Raw genomic sequence first — 22,397 nt, 5'->3', positions numbered from 1 at the left:
TACCAAAAATATAAAAAAAAATTTGTCAAAATGTTTGTATCAAATAGTGATCCAAGGGTTCTAGTCGAATCCGAAAGTTTTCCAAACTGTTAATGCCAATTAAAAGTTAGATATTTATGAAGTTAACCTGTTATATTCTAGCTTAGAAAAATTAGATGTAGAATTGTTAGTTTATAAATTTTCAACCAGTTTTATTGTAGATCATTGAAAATTAGGATCCTTATAAAAACAAAACTTTTTAACACCGAGCTGAAAAAGTTTTCACAAAGGGAAAAACCAAAAAAAAGAAAATTTTTGTGAGTTTTTATTAAGTGTGAAGAAAAATTTTTGGAGGTACAAATTAACTAATTTGGTATATATCAGTAATAACCATGACATCATAAGGGCAACAACACTTAAAAGCTTCAATAACTTGCGCGATTTATTCTGATGATTGTAACATAACACTGTTTTTGAACTTTGCTACACACTCGGGGTAATTAAGATTATAAAATATGCTTGCTAATTTGATGTCTGTTTTGCAAAACTTCGGCTAGCATTTATGATTTTTTTAATCTTTCTTTTTTGTTTGTAAAAATTTGGGTCGTAGTACTGTGCGTTTTTTTAATACGGTTTATTTATGCAAATGAGAAGCAAGAACAATACAGCAGTACATTACTAACTTTAAAATCCCTACCCAAACATACAATAAATGTAGTTGTGACTAATTAAATACAGTTAACTACGCTAGAAATAAACATAATAAAATTTTAGCCAATAATATATAAGTAGTACTACAGCAGCTGGTAGTCAAATTTGTGTCTTTTCTACACTGTTTAGTTTTTTAATTACTCATTTTGCAAGCTAGATTCTAAAAATTTTTGTTCTATCTTAGCTTTTTTCAACGCTCACCACTCAAAACTTCTATTAAGGGTGAACGATATCGCCCTTGGGGCAATTTTGACTATTAGGGCTCAATAAACAGTAAGGTCACAAAAATATACATGATTATTTTATTAGTAAAAAGACGAAACCAGAAAATTTATTTTAAAAACTTATGCCAAGAGGTTAGTTATGAATATGAGTTTAGGGAAACCCTGCAATAATAAAAGTTACAAAGAATAAAAAGCTGGTAACGTTTGGAAAATTGGTTAAATAAAAATCAGCTAGTGACAAAATGCATCTTACACTTCCTCAAATAGCGTGAGCGCATGTTAGGTCGCTGTAGTTTTCATGATGTGTAAGTCAAGACAGATAATACGTTCGTTGAAAACAGAATAAACTTCTATAGACTTTAGAAGCGTATTTTTGCAGCAAATCATACACCACTTTCCCTAAGCTTAAAAAAAACTTAATATGCCAAAAGAGCGTAAAATATTTTATTGTTATGAAGCTTTGACCAACAAGATGTGTCTACTGAAAAGAATAGATAAAAAATGTAAGTTAGACGAATTTTTAAGTATAAACCTACAAATTTTGACCATAAATTATTAAGAAATTACTTATAAGATAAATTGATACTTTTCTATTGTTCAAATAGTATTAGTTAGATCTATATAAAAACTTACTTTCAAACATTTCATACAAAACTACCAACACTTTAATGTCAGTTGTCATTTTTTCTTATTCAACAAGTTGGTTTTACAACGTAATACTAATGTTTTTCTCACTGCAATAAGTTAATGAATGGCCAAAAAATTTTCAATCACGAAAACTAACGAAATGTTCAGGAGGTGGTAAACTAAGTTTTACTTTTTTATATAAAACTTTAGAAAATCAACAATAAGATATACATTTTTTAGATGAAGCTTTAAAAAACCTCTCTAAATATGAAATTTGACGGAATTTTTATTAATGTAGCATATTGCGGTTTAAAAATTAGCTATGTCGATTAACTGTAGCACTTCAAAGAATTTGAGTAGGTAAACTAGTAAAAAGCTTAAAACTAGTATTTGAATTGTAACATAGATAAGTAGTTTTGCTACTTAACTATTTTTCAAAGTCAAGTTTACTTTCATGAATTTACAGTCGAGATAAAGTTAGAACATTATATAACACCTACAAATTAATTTTAAGCTGTCTCGTACAAAAAAACGAAAAGTTGTGCAAAACTTAATTGTTTCAGTTGCAGTCTAAAGCAAGCTTAGGCAGTTCGAGTCCGGTACGTCATGTCAAAAAACGAAAAAATTTAAGTAAAAAAGCGAAGCATCATGGTTCGATCAAAGCAACAAACCCAAGCTCAAGAAGCCAACTACGAGAACGTTGTCAGGGATACCCTGAGCGTCTCAGCTGGCAAAAGCAAGGAAATCGTTTCTTCTTTGGCTGCATCAGCCGGTTTGAAAGAAAAGAAAGCCTCAAAAGTCGCTGCTAAAGTTCTTAAGAAGTTGTGCGCCAAGGGAGTCGTTGAGAAGAACAACAACGGAAGCTTCCAAATCGTCGACCCATCTGCCGGTAAGAAGAAATCTTCTAAGAAGACCAAGAAGGTTTGCAAACGCAGACGTCGTCGCTGCAAGCCCAAGAAGAAAAGGCGTTCCTGCAAGCCCAAGAAGAAGAGGCGTACCCGCAGACGCAAGAAGGCAAAGAAATCCTGCAAGAAGACCAAAAAACGCAGGAGGAGGTCTTGCAAGAAGGCAAAAAAGCCTAAAAGGAAGACCTGCCGCCGTCGTCGCAAACCCAAAAAGAGGGTATGCAAGCCAAAAAAGAGGACCGTCGTAAGAAAAAGGTCCTGCAAAAGAAGACGCCGTTAAGAATTAAGCAGTAAAGAAAAATATCATAACATGATATTTAAGTCAAATAAATAACAGCAAAGTATACTAAAAGTTTTAAATTTTATTATAATTAATTAACGGCTGTCTATATTTAATAATAACTTAAACTATAGTTTCTGCCTTAAAAATTTCGTACTAGCTATGTAACAGTTTTTAATTTACTGCTCATTCATAGTTTTTACAAAAATTACAAAGTTCTCTTTTTATTTTTTTGTTCGTCTGGTTTGTGGTGTGTTTATTTTGCAGTAAAACATAACGTCCAGAAGTTTTAGAAAAAAAATACATTACTCAAAATAATTTTACAAATAAGTTTTCAAAACTACGTCATATAGATCATATATATTTAGTTACTAGTTAACTTTTAGTAACTAACCAGCATTTATTTCAGCCATTATCAACAACCAACAACAACAGCATCTGAAATAACCCACGGACGGGTTATCTCGTATGCTGTGTTGTTTGTCGTGTGGTGAAGTTCATTCTTTATTTTTAGTAACTAGAAAACGTTTGAAAATAAAATTAAATTGAAATAAGATTATTATTTTTGATAAATATTAAAATAAGTAGTCAAAAGAATCATAAAAAACAAAGTGGTAATTAATTATTAAAATTTTCTATATTTTTCAAAGACAAACTTCATAAAAACCTTTGAATACTGAAAAACAAATGTTCAAAAACTGTTAACTGCTTATAATGATGCATACCAATAATTATACTTAGTGTTATTTGAATAGTTGTCGTGTTTTTAGGCCCGCTACCAGCCGAAATGGGCTACACTTATTGTGCATAGAAAAATAAAAACAAACAATAACAAATATAAAAAATGATGCAATAAATAAAACTAACAAGTTATAAATATAAATAATTTAATTGGATACACAAAACTCTTCTTATCTGGGTCAATCTTAAATGTTGTTTTATGAACTGCGATTCTTTTTTAGATATCGTTTTCTGTTAGTTCTATATATACTTTTTTGTCATTGTTAGACTCTATTTTTCCCTCGTATATGACATTTTCTCTTCTACACTCATTGTTTTTTAATGGACATTCGTGTTTTTTTTATGCAATTTCACTTTTTTGAACTATTTTTTATCTTTATTGGCTTGGAGGATTTTGGAGTTATGACATTTCTGATTTATTCAATGTTAATCATGCAGGAGTAGCTGATTTTTACATTATTTTTGTTGATGAATTTCTTCATTTCAATCTTTTCACGAAAATGTTTGTTTATTATGTTGATGAAATTTATGCCTATGTTTGTTTTTACTGCCTTGTCATATGGTCGATTGAACCACAATACTTTTCGTTTTCTATTTTTAAATTTTTTTGTTGTAATTTTATTCTTATCGATGTATTTAATCTCTTAGCTGTATCCGCTTCTTTTTAGTGCTTTACTGTATACGTACTTTGATTAATCGAATAGTTCTTTAATACTTGAATATTTGTTGGTCTTTTTTTCAATCATACTTGGTATTTGTCTTATGATAGTGTGAGGGTAGTTTGAGTTAACATCAATATATTTGATTTCGTTGTTTGGCTTTCTGTATGGATGGAATGTTCCATTACTTGAATTTAGATATGTAGATCTGTTCTTAAATTTATTTGAGAGCAGTGAAACGCCGTTAGTCGGAATAAAGTTTTAGCACAAGAACATCTGTGATATACATTCCGATAAGCTTAGCTTATCAGGATCTCCAGGATTTAACGCCTTATAACGTTACATCTTATATATATATATATATATATATATATATTGTTTATTAAACAAACAAAAGCGCTCAAAAATTTGATTCAAGGACCTGGTGTACAAAAAAACCTTTTGGTTATCGAGTCATACACCAGGATACAGTTTAATGTCATGTCCAGGACAAATTCGTGGATTTTCTTTTTGATTTTTGTGATATCTGGTCCACTTGTATTTTTATCAATCGCTATAAGCCCATCACCTCTATAAATACCGACTTTTATTCCATTTAGTTTACTTTTTATGCCATTCAGTATGTATAAGCCTACTAACTCGCAATTTTCAACACCGTGCTTCCCTCCTATGGTTGTTTCAAATAGTTTACTGCTGTTGTTATTATTTGTTTTGATCCAAACTTGCAGTTGATGGTAAAGGACGAATCTTGTTGCATGATTTTTCATATATGATGTTGATTTCATGATTTTCTATCTTTTCATATATTTTTCCAAATATTAATGTTTTTCTTAATAGACTTTCACTAATGCTAGGATAAAAGTTGGCGATGTCAAATTTAAGCAGTTTATATTTTCCTTTTTCTAAATTTATTAACCAGGCTAGGACCTCGTCAGAGCTTATCCATTGGTTATATTCTTTTTTGCTTCTTTTTTGTTTGTTTATATTGTCGATTATTCTCTTACTAATAATTCCAATTTCTGAGACTGTTGGGTTTATTAGTCTTGATTGCATTTTGCTTTTGAAGTCATTCTTATGTTCTTTCAAGGTGATGTAACATTGTTTCGATAGGAGGATGTTTATTTTATTATCTAGCTTAAATTTTTTAGCAATTTCAAAAACTTCAGTGTTTATTTCATCAATTATGCTATTATCGCATTTCTTGTAATCTTCTCTTATACTCTTTAGTATCATTCTGTTGTAATCGTCTTTTGGAATTTGGTAGTAGTTTGTCGTTTTGTCGGCTTTAACAAGGATGTCTTTCAATTTTTTTATCGTTTATACTGAATCGTTTATCTGAAGCTCTTAAAGTTTTTTAAATTGTTTATTAGCTTATTTTAAACTGATTGAATATAAACAAATATATAAAATATATGTTTTGTTTCTCATTTCTTCGTCTGCTTCGGTTTCTTAAAGCATTGTTTTCCCTCTCTTTCAGTATTTTGTGTACAGTAGATCACCATTTGACACGGTCATCTGCAAGCAACTCCCACTCATCAGTTCTTATTTTCAAGCTTTTTGGATAGCGGTTGCATACGTCCTTAAAACGTAGTTTTTGCGACCTTGGTTGTGTTTGCCAACAACCAACTCCCCACAAAACAGAGACTTTGAAATACACTCTTCACTTAAAACATGACCAAACTAGCGAAGCTTGCCCTGACTGAGGGTTAAGTACATGGTAGTAAGACTAGTACTTCTCAACACTTTCTCGTTGATGATCCTTGTTGCCATGCATTTCTAAGGGTTCGACGAAGGCATTGTAGGTGGAAGTTGTTGATTTTCTTCTCCTGCACGCTAGACAACGTCAATATTTCGCTACCGTATAGCAGAGTACTGCATACACAGGAGCAATAAACGTTACTAATGATTAACTTTCGGTTATCCCAAACTTTTCCAGTCAAACGAGCGAAAGTGCCTGGGGCCTTACCAATACGTGTTTTTATACTTATTGATATATTAGCTTTATTTTAAAACAAACAAAATATTTTAATGTTATCAACAAAGCAATTTAAAACATCACTAGATAAGAATGACATTTTCATAAAGAGGAAATAGTTTATTTTATTTAAACTAAATTTTTTTGGTAAATCAAGCTGATGCATTTGATAGTAAAGGATATCGCATTTGAATTTCAAAAATTTTAAATGTCGAATTGAATTGTCGTACGTGCATTTTTTACTTTTCCAATTTTTATCTAACCTAGGAATATAATCTGTGTTAAGTTTCATTAAACATTAAAATTTAGTCTAAGAATGTTTTTACAATACTCATTTTTGTTTTAACTTCAAACACTACTGAAAAGAATGATTGCTTGTTTACAATTTCAAACTACACCATTGAACAGAGTACAAACTTAAAGTTGTTTTTATTCGAAGTAAATTTAGTTTATAAACAAGCTACAAAATACTTTCAAAGTTTTCGACACTTAAAGTTTTAATACAATTGGCTGTTTTTTTTTATTGACTAATCTATATAAGCTTTTTCACTTTTATTATAAGGTTTCACCTGTAGATTGTTTTACTTTTCCGCAAACTATTTGATTAGATAATAAACACTTGTATATATAAACTTGTAAACAGTGGTTTAGTCTAGATTGCAGCATTTTCTATCTGGGTTGTTCTTTAGATTATTTTTTAAGATTAATATTTTGAATTAAGTTCAGAATACTTGCAAACTATTTTTTAAAAATCTTTTTTAGCATGCCAATGTAAATAAAAAAGTTAAAGATGTATATACTTTAACAGAAAATTAAGTATTTAAATAGTAAGCTGAGATAACTGTTTTAAGCAAGTTTATGTTAAAAAACTCTTTCTTAAGAAAATCACAAAAATATCTTCTTTTTTATGTTTGCAAAAATTTATTGCTTTCTATTATTACAATTTTAGACTTAAAAAAGTATTCAAAATATAAAAAAGTATATTTTGAAATAGAAGGAAATTTGTTGTTATTGTTACTAATGTTATTTATTATTATTGTTTTTTTCTCATTAAGTGCATAACTGCTATAGTACTTATCTTTATATTTTCATTTATAAAAGTTAAGTTCAGTTATGGTAGAATTTTTTCTTTAAACTATTATAAAATTATGCAATAATTTATTTTATATATTCAAATGTAAAATTTCTTCACTGTTCAAGTAAAATTATTAAATAGAAAAGAAAAGTTACATTTTTTTGACAAAATACTGATAAAATTTAACGTGAAAATATTTCAGCGTATTACATTTTTACCTTCTTTAAAGAAGTTGTAACCTATCATTCAAGTATTCACATGTTTGCTGTTAGTATTGTTTATCTCCTTCTAGAAGTTGGTTTAAAGTTATATATATATATATATATATACATAATTTTTTTTAGTTAACATGTTATTTAACAAGTTTTTAAGTACATTTTAAAGACAAAATTCTATTAATTTTTGTTTAGTTTTCTTTTTTCATTCCGTTTAATTGATTGTTTTATTACTAAATATTTAGATGATAAAAAAGTATGTGTAAAAGCTCGTAAGATATTGTAAAAGCATGTGGTGTACGACTCGATAACCGAAAGTTTCGTACACCAGGTCCTTAGACCAAACTTTTTGAGCGCTTTTTTATCTTTAAAAGATAATAATAAAATAAACAATATATTGTTTATTGAACGACAAAATAAAGCACTCAAAATATTTGGTATTAGGACCTGGTGCACGAAGAACCTTTCGGTTATCGAGTCGCACACCACTTGGGTACCTTTTAACGTCTTGTTCAAGGCTGTATTTGCTAAAGTTAAGAACAACTTTGAATATTTAAACTCAAAACCTTTTTTTTAATGTTACTGTACAGTACACAAAGTTTTGACACCAAAAAGTATAGCTACACATACATTTTTGAATATTACAACTTTATTCGTAGTTATAAGTTAGAGCACGCAAAAAGACGTAAGCGAAAAAACTATTTCGAAAAAAAAACTACGGAGTTAGTTCCCATCTCACGTTAACCAATAATCGAGACGGTGTGCTCTTTTTGCATTCAAGCTAAACATCAATATGAATGATTTCAGTGAACTTCGGTTCATATTTCAAAAAATAGCGCAAACAATTTTAAAACATAGATGTTTATAATAAAGTTTAACCTTGTCTATAACCTAAATCCTCGCAGAGTTTATCTGAATTTGTTCATGTAAATAGAGTATTTTTTTCACATTAAATTAAATACAATTTTCTACATTTTTAAAATAAATAAAAACATAAAGCTATATATATTGTCATCATTTCTTTGACAAAGTTTATCACTTTATTGACGTAAACTTTTAAAAAGTGTTTTGTTTTAGTTTCCAGGCAAAGTAAACTAAACTATAGATTAAATCATTTGCACTTTGTAATAAAATACATTTCAAACTCCAAACAGGCTTACATAATAAAATTAACCTCAAGTAATGCTAAGGGCAGTTCGATAAAACTCCTTAGAATTAACTCCTATCAGTTCTTAAGGTAAAGAAACATCCAAGTAGCATCGGAGAAAATTCCACTAAGAAGAACTGGTACAGGTTTAATAACGAAAATGAAAAATTACAAAAAAAACTGCCATCGAAAAAATCCACTTACCAGGCTTAAGTATCTTGTAAAGCCTAAAAAGTAACCAATCTTTTCAGCTTGCAAAAATACATTTGTGTAATGTAAAATATCAGCAACTTTAAAGCTTCTAATTTAATACGTTTTGGGCTCCTGCATAACTCAAAAAATACTTTTTAAAAGTTTTTGATAGTTTTATTATAAAAAAGATGTTAAATAGATAGTCTGGATACTTCAGATATTTATCAGTTCTACACAAGAAACCAGAAATAATAGAGCCAACTAGGTTGTCGAACGACCTCTAACAATTAAGTATATATGAAGAAGAACATTCTTCTTATAAAAAGTTTACTTTCTTTTTTAACAAGTTATTTCGAAATAAATAATTTTATACTCGACCATTTTTAACATGATTATTTTTAACTCCAACATTTTGAACATAATATTTTTAAACTCGATCATTTTAAACTAGTTTATTTCAGAGTTGGTCATTTTAAGTTTGACTTACTTAACCTTTATAATTTACAAAACTTTATCGTTGTACAGCTAACAACTTATTTAGAAAAGCCACAAACTCTATTAAAAATATTACTTATTTTTTATTAAGTAAAAATTTCTTGTTGACATTTAACAACAGTAGCTTTAAAATTTTCTAAAAAAAAGCCAGTTAGTTTAATATAGTATGATTAGTATCTATTTCTTAGTATATATTGTAATAGTTGCGACATTAAAAAAAATAGTTTAAAAAATATATTTTTTGTACTTTAATTTTTTTTTGTCATCAGAAAATAGTAAAATAACTTCCTAAAACTACTCCCGCACGCTTTAAAAACAGAAAAGTACAATATACACAATCATATTATTAATTCGAATGCAACAAATTCATTATTTTGCCGCGTTATAAGTTGTTTTATTAAGTAGAACTTAATTGAACACGATAAAGGAATCGATGCTGAAAAGTTTTGGTCAAAGGAATGATATATAGAATGAAAGTTCATTGAACTACACACAACTTGTTTTCTTAATTATTTTTGTTACATAATGAATTTTAGATAACGTATTATTTAGAAATATTAAATAAAACTTTAAAAAAATAAAGTACATAACAAGAAGAAAAACATATATTAACAGAAAAAAATTAAAGTGTATGACATTTAACTTAGAATAACTTAACATGAAAAATAAGTTAATGGTTTTTCAATGGTAGAATAATTTTTTTCTTAGAATATTTTTTTAGAAACTTAGGCTTATTTATTGTTTTGAATTATAAAAATAGTTAAGATCTATGTGTTTTTAGAAAAAAAAAAGTATTTTTTTGTTTTAAACTCTTAAACTTATAACTTTAAATAAACATATATACCTATAGATTCAGCTGTTAGAAGATAAATCACGTAAACAAATACAATAAATTGTTTACTAAAATAACTTGTATATCAGAAAAAAAATACAAATACTAGCTAAGATTTTTTTTAATGCATATTTTAACAGTAGTATAGTTAATAATGTAATTACTCTTTATTTTTAAAGTAACTATTTCAAAGACTTTGAAAATATATCTAACCATACAAAATAGTATCAACTTAGTAAATTAAACTTAAGTTAAAGTCTGAAGATAATAAAGTTTTAATTGTACTTGCTACCAGCTAGACTAGATCAATGTTATCAGAACCCAGTATACATACTTAGCAAGGATACTCAGTACAGTATAGTAATTATCAGTATAATCCTAAATAGTGTAAATAATGTCGTTAGTGCTAGTACAAGACGTAAAACTGTATTCAAGTGGTATACGACTCGATAACCGAAAAGTTTTTTCGTACACAAAAACCTAAGATCAATTGTTTTAGGCGCTTTTGTTTGTCTTTTAGAAGCATTATCTTTAGTTTATTCATTCAACTGTTCTTTTATAAAAAAATATTTTACATCTTTCAATATAAATTTGATCTTTTAAGTCATTAGGCGTATCAGTCCATAGTTTACTACCCTAATAAGCTAGAGATTTATGACCATGTTTATTACAGCATGGTAAGAAAAAGTTTCTTTGAGAAGTTTTTGTTGATAGGTTATGAACTTTATCTACACTTTAAAAATAGTTTTTGAAATCAAGTGGTAAAAAGTCGTATTTATTTTTACACATAAAGACACATAGTTTCTTTTAGGTTTTTATACTTTCATCATATCAATTGTAATGAATACATATAAGAGCTTTCTTGATAAGTACATTAACTTCATTGAGTCTAGTTTTAATTGCTTTGTCCCAGCTCAACAAATCGTATCTAGTGTGACTCGTGAACACTAATTTAAAAATTAAATGCATAGATTTTTCATTTTAAAAGTATCTCGTTATGTAAAACACCAATTGTTTTCAATAACTTAGTTTTTAATGTTTCTACATATTTCATCTATTTAAGATTATTATTCAGAATGATACCAAACTATTTATAACTACTTGTTTATTATACAATTTTTTTCCTAATTTTTCTTTACTTTTTATGTTTAACCAGTTTTTTTGATAAATAAAAAAGTATGCGTCTTGTTTTGTCAACATTTAACTTAAGTCTGTTTACAATAAACTAGTCTAAACTATTTAAAATTCCAAATAAAGATTGTCACTGTCTTTTACATGTAATTTTTGTATAAGTTTTTGTATAGTAATGTGTCTTCAGTAAAATTTTAAACCCTTAAACTGGTACTGTTATGAAATCACTAACATGTGCTAGATACAATAAAGGTGCTAAGACTGAACCTTGTTGCACTCCAACATCAATGTTTCAAAAGTTGAAACATTTTCCTTAAAAGCCACAAACTATTTTCTTTTAGTTAGTTATGAACTCAACAACAAGTTTATTTTCTCCTTGTATAATAGCATTCTTGTTTTGTTAGCAATTTTTTTTTCTACACTATCAGAAGCTTTGCTTAAAACTTTTTTAAGTGCTTAAAAACAAGATTGAGTTTGTTAACCTAAATCTTTTTAGTGTCTTAAACTTATTACTCTTTTATTTACTGTGCAATGTTGGACTCAGGCATCAAAGCTTGAGCCGCTTAAACAGATGACAAATAAAGAGTAAAACGAAAACCAAATATAAATCACAGATTTATTTTTTAATTTATAAATAATAAAAGATACTTTAGTACACACAATAAGTAATTTATAACCTTTACATCGAGCAAGAATTGGTATTTTATTATAATTAGTTGCTGTATAATTTTTTTAAACAATTAAGAAATATTTGTCGTTTGAATAAAATTTAAAAAGTATATAGACATATAATCGTATGAGTAATAATGTAAAAGTAATACAAAAACCTTTATAGTGAAAATGAATCGTCAATAATCAATCATTATCGTTACTTAATTCATAAAAACTTTCATGTGTACATACATAGTACTTATTTTTAATAAAAATTTTATACAACACTTGTTTTAGAATCATCTTATACCTTTCAAAAGTTATCTATTTATCTATGGAATTGATTTTATAGTTTAAACTTGTACAATAGGGTGCATCTGTTATGAAATGTAATGAAAGTTTATTAGAGGAACTTCTTGGTTTTCTGAAAAAAAAATCAAAATTAACGAAAAATGATAAAAAATTACAGAAAATCAAAACATTCCTCCTCGAAAATATCTTCAAGTCGTCTTAAAACGCGTAGAATGTGTTTTTGTGATAATTAATACATGTAGAAAAATTTCCAACCAAAAAGTTGAAGGTCGAATTTTCAAGGTCCTATAAAATTTACATAGGGGTTGTTTTCAGATAAATGTCAAAAGCTCAATGGTAGTAAAAGCTAGAATATCTTTTTTAATGTGATTCCCCTTGCTGAAAAAATATCATCCGGAAATTTGAGGGTCGGGCAACAGATGCACCCTATTGTACAACTTTCTTTTTTTTCAAATTTAATGCTGTTTTTAGTAATACAGTAAACTTTATTATATGTTACTTTTTATACAACATAATCTATGCATAACTTTTTTGTTGATGAATAATATTAAGGAAGTAGTTTTTTGTAGTGTTACTTAAATAAAAACATAAACAGTTTTTATGATTATTTATACTGTTTAGTTTAATAATTTTTTATGACCGACAATAAATGTTTAATTATACGTTTTTTATAACCCTGTAAAAGTATTAAGTAAAATTATGTAAAAACAAACATCCAAAGTATACTGTTTTTGTATTTGGCAATAAAAAAACATTTTTTTGCTGTTTTGTAAACTAAAAGATAAGCTTAATGGACTTATTGTATCAAAATGAGTTGTTAATTAAAGTTATTTTTTCTAGTTTTCTTTGTGTTTAGCTTTTCATTAAGCTCTCTAAACATCGTTTTAAACGCAAGCAAAAAAGCACAAATCTTAGAAGTTACATTAAGTAACGTCAGTAAAAAGTCTGCTGTTTAAAATTTATTTAAAAATATATTTTTTCTTTTAAACGGTAGACAGTGTACTTTTAATCTTACTTTTTAACTTATTTATAAACATCAAAGTTATTTTAAAGTGTTTAAAATGATTCTATTTTTTAAGTAGACTGTGGTCATCTTTAGATATTCTTAGATAATAAAAACCTCTTATGTGATAAATGTAGTTTATATTTAAATTTTTTTCTTAATAAGTTAGAGCTAGTCTAGCTACCAGCTCATAGAACCTTTGCTAAGCCCAACTGTGTTGTGGAGACTTTGAGAGTAAACCCTGAAAATAAAGCAGACAAAATAATTTTTTAACTATCGGGTAAAGGGAACTTCTTAGCTTAGATAAATGATTCAATTCATTAAGATTCATCAAGAAGATTGCATCATTGTTGTATGCAAAATTATGATCTAAAACCTGAAGTTTGAGCCGTGTAGCAGGTCTGTCACTGTAGTGTCATTCCGCTAGCTCTTGCGACGATGATAAGTCTTGCCTGTATCAGCTATAATGCTCCGCTAATATTTTTTCGTGGAGAGTGATTTCCTGCTGCAAGGACAAAAACGAAACTTTCAGTAATTTTATGCTCCGGCTGTGTGCTCTAAATAAGTCATTAAAATTCGCAGGTTTTTTTTTTGTAAAGATACAACACGGAAAGCAATAAGCCTAATCCTGTTGATACAATAGGAGGTCGCTTAATTTTTTTACTCCTTTGTACAACATCCGACCTACACTACGACAAATAAATTAAACCTAAAAAATATAGTGGTAATTTTCATCATCATTTTAATTACTTTAAATAAATACAAAATTAAGCGAGCAGGAAATAAAAATTATTTTGAATGCATCTAAATCAGTATTGCACAATAAAGTAGAAGTTTGGGTAAAAAGAAAAAGTAACACAGAAGAGAATGAACTTTTCGATATCACCATGGGAGGAAAGCATGGGGCAGAAATATGCGAGCTAGTAGGTCTTTATATACTACATAAACTTAAGAATGCGCTCCCAAATCTAACAACAGGACTGTACCACGACGACGGTTTAATTGTCATAGAGAAAAACAAAAGTAATGTTGATATAGAGAAAATCAAAAAATATATGCACAGTATATCAAAAGACATGGGAATAAAATTAGATATCGAAAATCTTTCACGTAAAAGTAACTATCTAGACCTAAGCTTCAATGTATACAACCATACATTCCACCCATACAAAAAAGAAAACAGCAAAATCATATATATTAATTCAAAGTCTAACCACCCTCCAGCAATACTGAAGCAAATTCCTAAAAGGATAAAAGAAAGGCTTTCCGAAAACTCTAGCAATGAAACCTATTCAATAAAATAAATAAGGGTTACAATGATGCGACAAAGTTAAGTGGCTACAATTACAAAATAAAGTTTAAAAGTGAAGATGAAGAGAAGAAACGGCCTAGAAAAAGAAAAGGGAAAATAATATGATTTAATCCACCTTACTGCAAATCCATAAAAACAAACATTGGCAAAAAATTTCTCTAAATAATAATCAAATAATTTGGACTAGAAAGTAATTTCAAAAAATACTTGAACAAGAACAACATTAAGTTAAGTTACAGCTGTTTGCCAAACATTGAGACGATCATAAAGAATCATAACAAGAAGCTCACAAATTGCAACAAGAATAATGAAGATGAAACATGTAACTGTAGAAACAAAGAGAAATAATGTCTTTTGTAAGGTTGAAACTGTAGAGCAAAAAGTGTTATATACCAAGCCACAATAAAAACTGACAATGAAACTAAATCATATAGAGGTCTAAGCGCCAACCAATTTAAAAAAAGAGTGGCAACCCACAGAACAACAATGAACAGCAATCTAGTAGATCGCAATTATTTGCAATACAACAGGTAACTGAACTATCAAAATACATTCACAAATTGAAAAACGAGAATAAAAATTTCGAGTTAACTTGGAAAGTACTAGATAAAGAATATAAATCAATACCCAGAATAGAAACGTGCAGATTGTGCTTGAAGGAAGCACTGATGATTCTTCAAGCGGATAAAAATTGCATTAATAAAAGATCAGAAGAAGATTCTTCTTTTGTTTATGTTTTTACGCATCAATGAATTCAGATTCACATTACTGCCATTGTCTAAATGTTATTTACTGTTTTGTTATTATTTGACAAGGTCAGCTCACCGAAACCAGGTAATAAACCGAAGCAGTGCATAAACATTTGTTTTATTGTATTACTTTAAATCTAAAAAATTTAAAACTTTTGTTTAATACACTTCTTAAAACTTTAAAATTTTAATTGCAGAAAGTTTAAATATAGTATTTCTTACTAAAACTTCATGCTAAAATATTTCTGTTTTTATAATAGCAAACAATCCTTTGGTAATAACTTTAAAAAATGTTCAAGTAAAACATTTTTTTTTACAATTAAAAAATAACTTTAGCGACACATTAAAGGCGCAAAGACTGAGTAAAAAGTTTAAAAGGTTAGACTTTGTAAGAAACCCTCGTGACACTTTAAGATATTTTAAGGAGGAAATATTAAATGAAGGTATTTTTAGTAATACAGAAAAGTATAAGTTTTTAACAGGGTTTTGGCCAAGAGAAGAGTTGTCAGACTATTATAAAATGACAGAACGAGGTGAAAGAAACTACAGTTCTTTAAAAAACTTTTTTATCAATAGGGACAACCAGTTAGTTGGAATTTTAGATAAAATTCCAATTTGGAATGAGTGTACAAACTTTAATAAAATATTTGCTACAGCCGTAAGTTGGGCCAAATGTCCAGAGCAGGACAGAATTAAGTTTTTCTTGCATACTTAATGCCCTTTTCGATCAAAGATAAGATTAGGGAACATTTTGATGAAAGCTTAGAAGTTTTTAAAAGAAAAGGACAAGCCATATGGAATGCTTATAAAGAAAACGCATTAATACCTAATCAATTTAATTACGATAGACTACAGCAGTATGAGCAAAATCATTATAAGTCTAAAATAAATTGCCATAAGCGAGTTTGTCCTAATAATCAACAACATTTTCATTTAAGAGATAATGGTATTAATCATAATTACAATTATCGTCAAAATAATCAAGATAGAGATAATGTTAAACCAAAAGAATCGTACAATGGGAATAGTAGTAACACTGTTAACATAGCACAGTGTTTGTCATGTCATCAATACTTACCCACAAAAACATTTAATATAACTGAAGCGTCACACACAGTCAAAGAAAAAGCTCAGGTAACCAAAAACACTATAGCATTTGGAGTAACTGGTCAAGTAGTATGGTTTAATGTTCGCAAAGGTTACGGTTTTATTCATCGGGATGATCGTAACAGCGATATTTTTGTTCATTATACAGCTATCGTCAAAAACAACCCTAACAAATTCTTAAGGTCTCTTGCACAAGGAGAAAAAGTCCAGTTTGATATTGTTGTAGGTAAAAATAACATGTCAGAAGCCGCAAACGTGACAGGTCCTAATGGTAAAACAGTTCAAGGGTCTAAATATGCTGTAGATAAGAATTCAAACTACAACCAAAAGTCTCAAGAAAAAAGATTAATCGGAAACTATTATTCAAGTAACCCTCAACAGCGGAAAAGAAAAGCTAATAGAGCTTATAAGCAAGTTTTTTCTTTTACAGCAAAACAAGGTAAACTTAGCAAAGAAAAACACCAGAAACAACAGCAGAAAAATATCAGTTACAATAAAAAGTATGATAGCGAGCCAAAATATCATGTGCCAACAGTGCAGCTTAAAAGTTATAAACAAGACTCAGGCTATTACAATTCTTCAAAAACAAAATCGCAAACTAGCGTATCAAGCAACATATTAGCTAAAGAGAAAAACAATTCTGCAGTATTTGATTCCTTTAATAAAAAAGAAATTGTAACACAGAATAGAAAGAGTCATAATTACTAATAGCAGGTCTAAAACTTTTAACAATTATCATAAAGCCATTTTGACAATAGAGTATAGTCATTTTCGCAAAACGAACAAAACAAACTTTAATAATGGTGTAAGCATTGCGCCTGCTTTACACTGCTTCCGAGAGAAGAGAGGAATCTTTTTTTCTACGCAAACCAAATTGCACAAAACCAAACTTCGCAGTAAGGGCGCGGGCATTCATAATTACACACTCAGCGAAGACGTATGACTTAGACATTTCGCATAAGATCTCACAGAAGGCTTTGAGTATACACATTCAGCGAAGAGGCAGTTTCCACTTAGCCATTCCGCTTAGACGTTCGATTCAGGGATTCAGTTTCAACACGAGACGACTACCGGCGTTAGAAACCACCCCTAGACGACTGCTATCAGATTCATCCTAGATTGATTTGGTTCTTTTAAAACCAAATCACGAGTAAAATCTAGTGAGATATTATCCACCAAAACCTCTGGGCTCTGACCTGCACGTGTGTGAGTGTCTCTTTTTTTATATCGTATTGTATTTTTAAAAATTGTAAATAAATTTAGTTTGCTAATTCTCTACTTAGTAATAGTAAGATATAATTAAGTAAATATAAACTTCTAAAGTTAGAGCATAGGAAGTTAACGTTTAATTACAAAAATAACTTTTGTTTTAATAAAGTAGTTACTAAAATCAATTAACCACCATAAGTGGTCAGTATAATACTAGACGAGCCTCGATTAACCATACCTTGTTTCCAGTTCGCATCACTGAGGTCATTAAAGTCTTTATTAGTTTAAAATGGGATACAGAGTCAAAAGACTTTTGAATGTCTGTGTGAATAACTTTAGTTGACTTATTGCTTAGAAATGAAACAAACCATGAGTTTAAAGCAATTCAACAGTTGATAACTAGATGATCGATTAGGAAGAAAACCAAACTGTTTATGTGAAATTATCTTATTTAAAAAGAGATGATAGAGTATTTTTAGAGAAATTATATGTTCGAAAATTCTACAAAAACTGCTTGTCAAAGAAATGGGTCTGTAGTTTAAAGGGTTGTACTTACTACCTTTTTTGTGCACTGGTATGACATATGAGACTTTCCACTGGTTTGGTACAGCGGATGTAACTAGTGAACAATTAAAAATTAGTGAAATTGGAAGAATAAGGGAATAAATAGTACATTTAATAAAATATGAAGGAATGTTTTCAGGCGTTCTGATTATTTTATCTTTTAAATGATTAACAGACTTAATTATTTCATCATTGCTTATGAAGAAGTTTTTCATTTCCAAACACTTTTTACTAACAAGTTTAAAATTTTTGTCATCACAATCTTTAATAAATACCTTTTGAAAGGACCTGTTAAAAAAAGAGGCTTTATCAAGTTCTGATATTAATGGAAAATTATTTTCATTAATTAATACAGGTAAAGAAGGTGTTAACTTGAGCTTTGATTTTACATAGCTGTAGAATTTTTTTGAGTTTGTGTTTTGGCAAAAACGTTTTTCATGTTCTATATTGAACACTTTCACTGCTTTTTCATATTTTTTTGATACAGTTTTGTACTTTTGTATCATCTGCTTATCTAGCTTACATTGTTTGTAGAGTTTTAGTTTTTCTCTTAACAGCTTTTTTATATCAGAAGGATATGTTTTCATTTTTCTGTCTTGTTTAATTAAAGGCACAAATTGTTTGATTGAAAAATTTATTGTTTTGATAAATTTATCATAAAACATTTGTAGATTTTTTGAGTTGTTAAAAAGAACTTTCAAATTTATTTCTGATAAAAATTTATTAATATTCTCAAAATTTGCTCTACGAAAATCTGGATAGAGTGATTTAGGAGATGGTTTTTTACTTTTGTGAACACTTATCCCAAACAAAATAACATTGTGATCATTTATATTTGTTAAAGGTGAATCAACCAAATGAAACTTAACTCTATCTAATGCCATATAATTACAAAGCAGTAAATCGAGGATGTTACCGTTCTTATGGGTAGGTGAGTCAATAAGTTGTGTAAGGAGATTATCTGAACAAAATTTAATAAAACATTTGTGACAGTCATTGTAGGTTGTGCTTGGGATATTCCAGTCTGTATTTGGCAAATTAAAGTCACCTAAAATGTAAAAAGGAGACTGTTTTGGAATAAGGTTTCTGATTAAGTCGATCATGTTTGAAACAACAGCTAGAGATTTAGAGGAACTTGGAGGGATGTAGACACATAAAAATCTCAATTTGAGTCCTTTAAGAATCAAATCAAAACATAAAAAATCAAAACCATCAGATGAAACAAAATTAGTTTTTACTTCAATTAATTTTAAAAAGTTTTTAAATATAACAGCAACGCCTCCTCCCCTGCCTATTCTGTCATTACGGATTATATTATACCCTAGAGGACGAAAATTTGAATCAATAACATTTGAATTTAATTATGTTTCAGTTATAAAAAACTCTAAATTTTGTGTACACATATAACATTCAATGAAGCTTATCTTGTTTAAATAGATCTTACATTTGTATATGAAACATTTAAAAATAAATCTCTACTAGAGGTTAAACTATTAGAAAAAACTGTGCCTGAGGCCTTTGTATTAGAACCATTAAAGATTAAACTAGATGACTTAAGGTGCATGTCAGTGTTGAAGCTTGACTTATTAGGCCCAGAGATCCTGGGCGTTAAACCGAAAGGGCAGTTGAGTACTTTCAACTATTTTGTTTTGTTTTATAAGGTATCTTATGTTAAAATTTTTACTTTCAGCTTCTGCTTGTTTTTGTTTTAGTTCAAATCTCAATTTTCTAAAATGTTCCATCTCTGATTTTGTTCGACCAATATTAATGTAGATACTAATTTGTTTTCCCAGATGCTGTATTTTAAGGTTTCTTAGACTCAATAGTCGTTTTCTGCTAGATTGTGTCAGTAGTTTCAAAATTATTGGTCTCGTTTTATTGCAGTTGTATATACCAATACGGTATAATGTATTTAATTCAGTTTCAGCTATCTTGTTGGAACCTAGAGAACTTTGTATTTTACTGAGGTCATTTTTTGCATTTTCTACCGTATAAACTGATGTATTGCTAATGTTTTCGGGAATATTAAATACTATGACATTTAAAGCTTTTTTTTCTTTCAATTTCTTTTCAGTTCAGCATTTATTTGATGTGTTACTAGTGACAATTTACAGTCAATGTTACTGATAAAGTCTGGTTGTTTTTGAAAGGAGTTTGTTGATGCTTCTGCATACATTGAAAGTTTCTTTTCAAAATTATCAAACTTTTTGCAGAACTCTGTTTTAAATTTCATAAAACTTTCATTTAGTGAACTGATTTTGTCATCAAGAGACTTTTCTGTAGTTTGTTTCTTGTAGACCTCCTCATGAGTTTTTTGTGTATTCTGGATACTGATTTCAAGTTCCTTGATTTTAGTTTCATACTGACTTTTCAAGTTATGAATTTCTTTTTCCATTGATTGAAATTTTGCATCATTTTTTCTTCCTAGTTGTAGCAAACTTTCCTTTGTTGCTTTACTAACTTAGCAGTTTTCAATGATACTTTTTATTTCCAATTCAGACATATTAATTTACTTAAATATAGCCTTATTCAAGTAGAATGTTATGATACATTAAACAACTCTTCTTTTTCTATATCATTCGGCGAACAAGAATCTAATGCTTACACGCCCTATTGGTAGAAATTGAATAAAAAATCTCCCTTATTTATAAGATATCACCCCTGTACTTAACTATTACTTAATTGCTTTTTCTCCAACTTATAAACTAACACCCCCTGAAATCCGATATCCACAGTTTGGGAAACCCTGGTGTACACAGTTAGTAAATTGCTATAATTTATGGAACATGAGCCTTTAATAAAGTACTAAAACTAAATCCTTTAATAAGTTCTTGAAACATTTTTTCTCTACCTGTACATACAATTTTCATATGTAAAGTAAAAGTATCAATTTCAAAAGTGTAAACAATCTTTTTCTTCCATTATCAACTTTGTCAGCTTTTCAAAAGTTTACAAAACACTTAACTAGATGTTATTTGTTAAAACGTCAATGTTATTGCGTCTATAAAAAATTCTTAGCATAATTAATCTTCAGTGCACCTTGTTAAATAGTTAAATTTTTAAAAGAAGTTATATAAAACCAACTCATAAATACACTTTTTTTAAAACATACTCTCATACATATCGGTATTATATATTAACTTTAATTTTAATTAATTACCACTAGCTATTTTTTTATAGTTTTTTATGGTTAGTTCACTGCGAAATATCCGTTTATGAGAAACAAATTTAAATTACTTATAAATTTTTAAATAATAGTAAGTCAATTATAAAAATTTAAATATTCCACAAAGATAAAACTGTTCAAAAAACATACAAGATTAATATTTGTACAAAAATATTTATCTTCATTATATAGAAATCGTAAAAGTTACTTTATTTGTGTAATTATTTTGCTACTCATGCTTATAAACTTAACTTTTTCAGGTTATATGTCAAACTTTAGATGGTTCGAGTCCGGTACGTCATGTCAAAAAACGAAAAAATTTAAGTAAAAAAGCGAAGCATCATGGTTCGATCAAAGCAACAAACCCAAGCTCAAGAAGCCAACTACGAGAACGTTGTCAGGGATACCCTGAGCGTCTCAGCTGGCAAAAGCAAGGAAATCGTTTCTTCTTTGGCTGCATCAGCCGGTTTGAAAGAAAAGAAAGCCTCAAAAGTCGCTGCTAAAGTTCTTAAGAAGTTGTGCGCCAAGGGAGTCGTTGAGAAGAACAACAACGGAAGCTTCCAAATCGTCGACCCATCTGCCGGTAAGAAGAAATCTTCCAAGAAGACCAAGAAGGTTTGCAAACGCAGACGTCGTCGCTGCAAGCCCAAGAAGAAAAGGCGTTCCTGCAAGCCCAAGAAGAAGAGGCGTACCCGCAGACGCAAGAAGGCAAAAAAATCCTGCAAGAAGACCAAAAAACGCAGGAGGAGGTCTTGCAAGAAGGCAAAAAAGCCTAAAAGGAAGACCTGCCGCCGTCGTCGCAAACCCAAAAAGAGGGTATGCAAGCCAAAAAAGAGGACCGTCGTAAGAAAAAGGTCCTGCAAAAGAAGACGCCGTTAAGAAAATAAGCAGTATACTTAAACCGGAATTATAACAGAGCTAAAATTACAATTAATATAAACATAATAAATTTAACAACTACATAAAATATGTTCTCATTGTTGTAACAACAGCTACTTAGTTAGATAACATAGTTGCAAACATTTAACTATTGAAAAACATTAAAAACCAATGTATAACCAAATCAAAAATCGCTGTTTTTAACGCGAACAAACAATTCTTTCTAAAAATATATAACAGAATGCATTTCATTATCT

The sequence above is a fragment of the Thalia democratica genome, chromosome 1 (genome assembly GCF_965202585.1).
Source record: "Thalia democratica chromosome 1, ktThaDemo2.hap1.1, whole genome shotgun sequence".
Taxonomy (NCBI): domain Eukaryota; kingdom Metazoa; phylum Chordata; class Thaliacea; order Salpida; family Salpidae; genus Thalia; species Thalia democratica.
The sequence above is the reverse complement of the archived record's forward strand: the minus strand, read 5'-3'. Positions refer to the sequence as shown.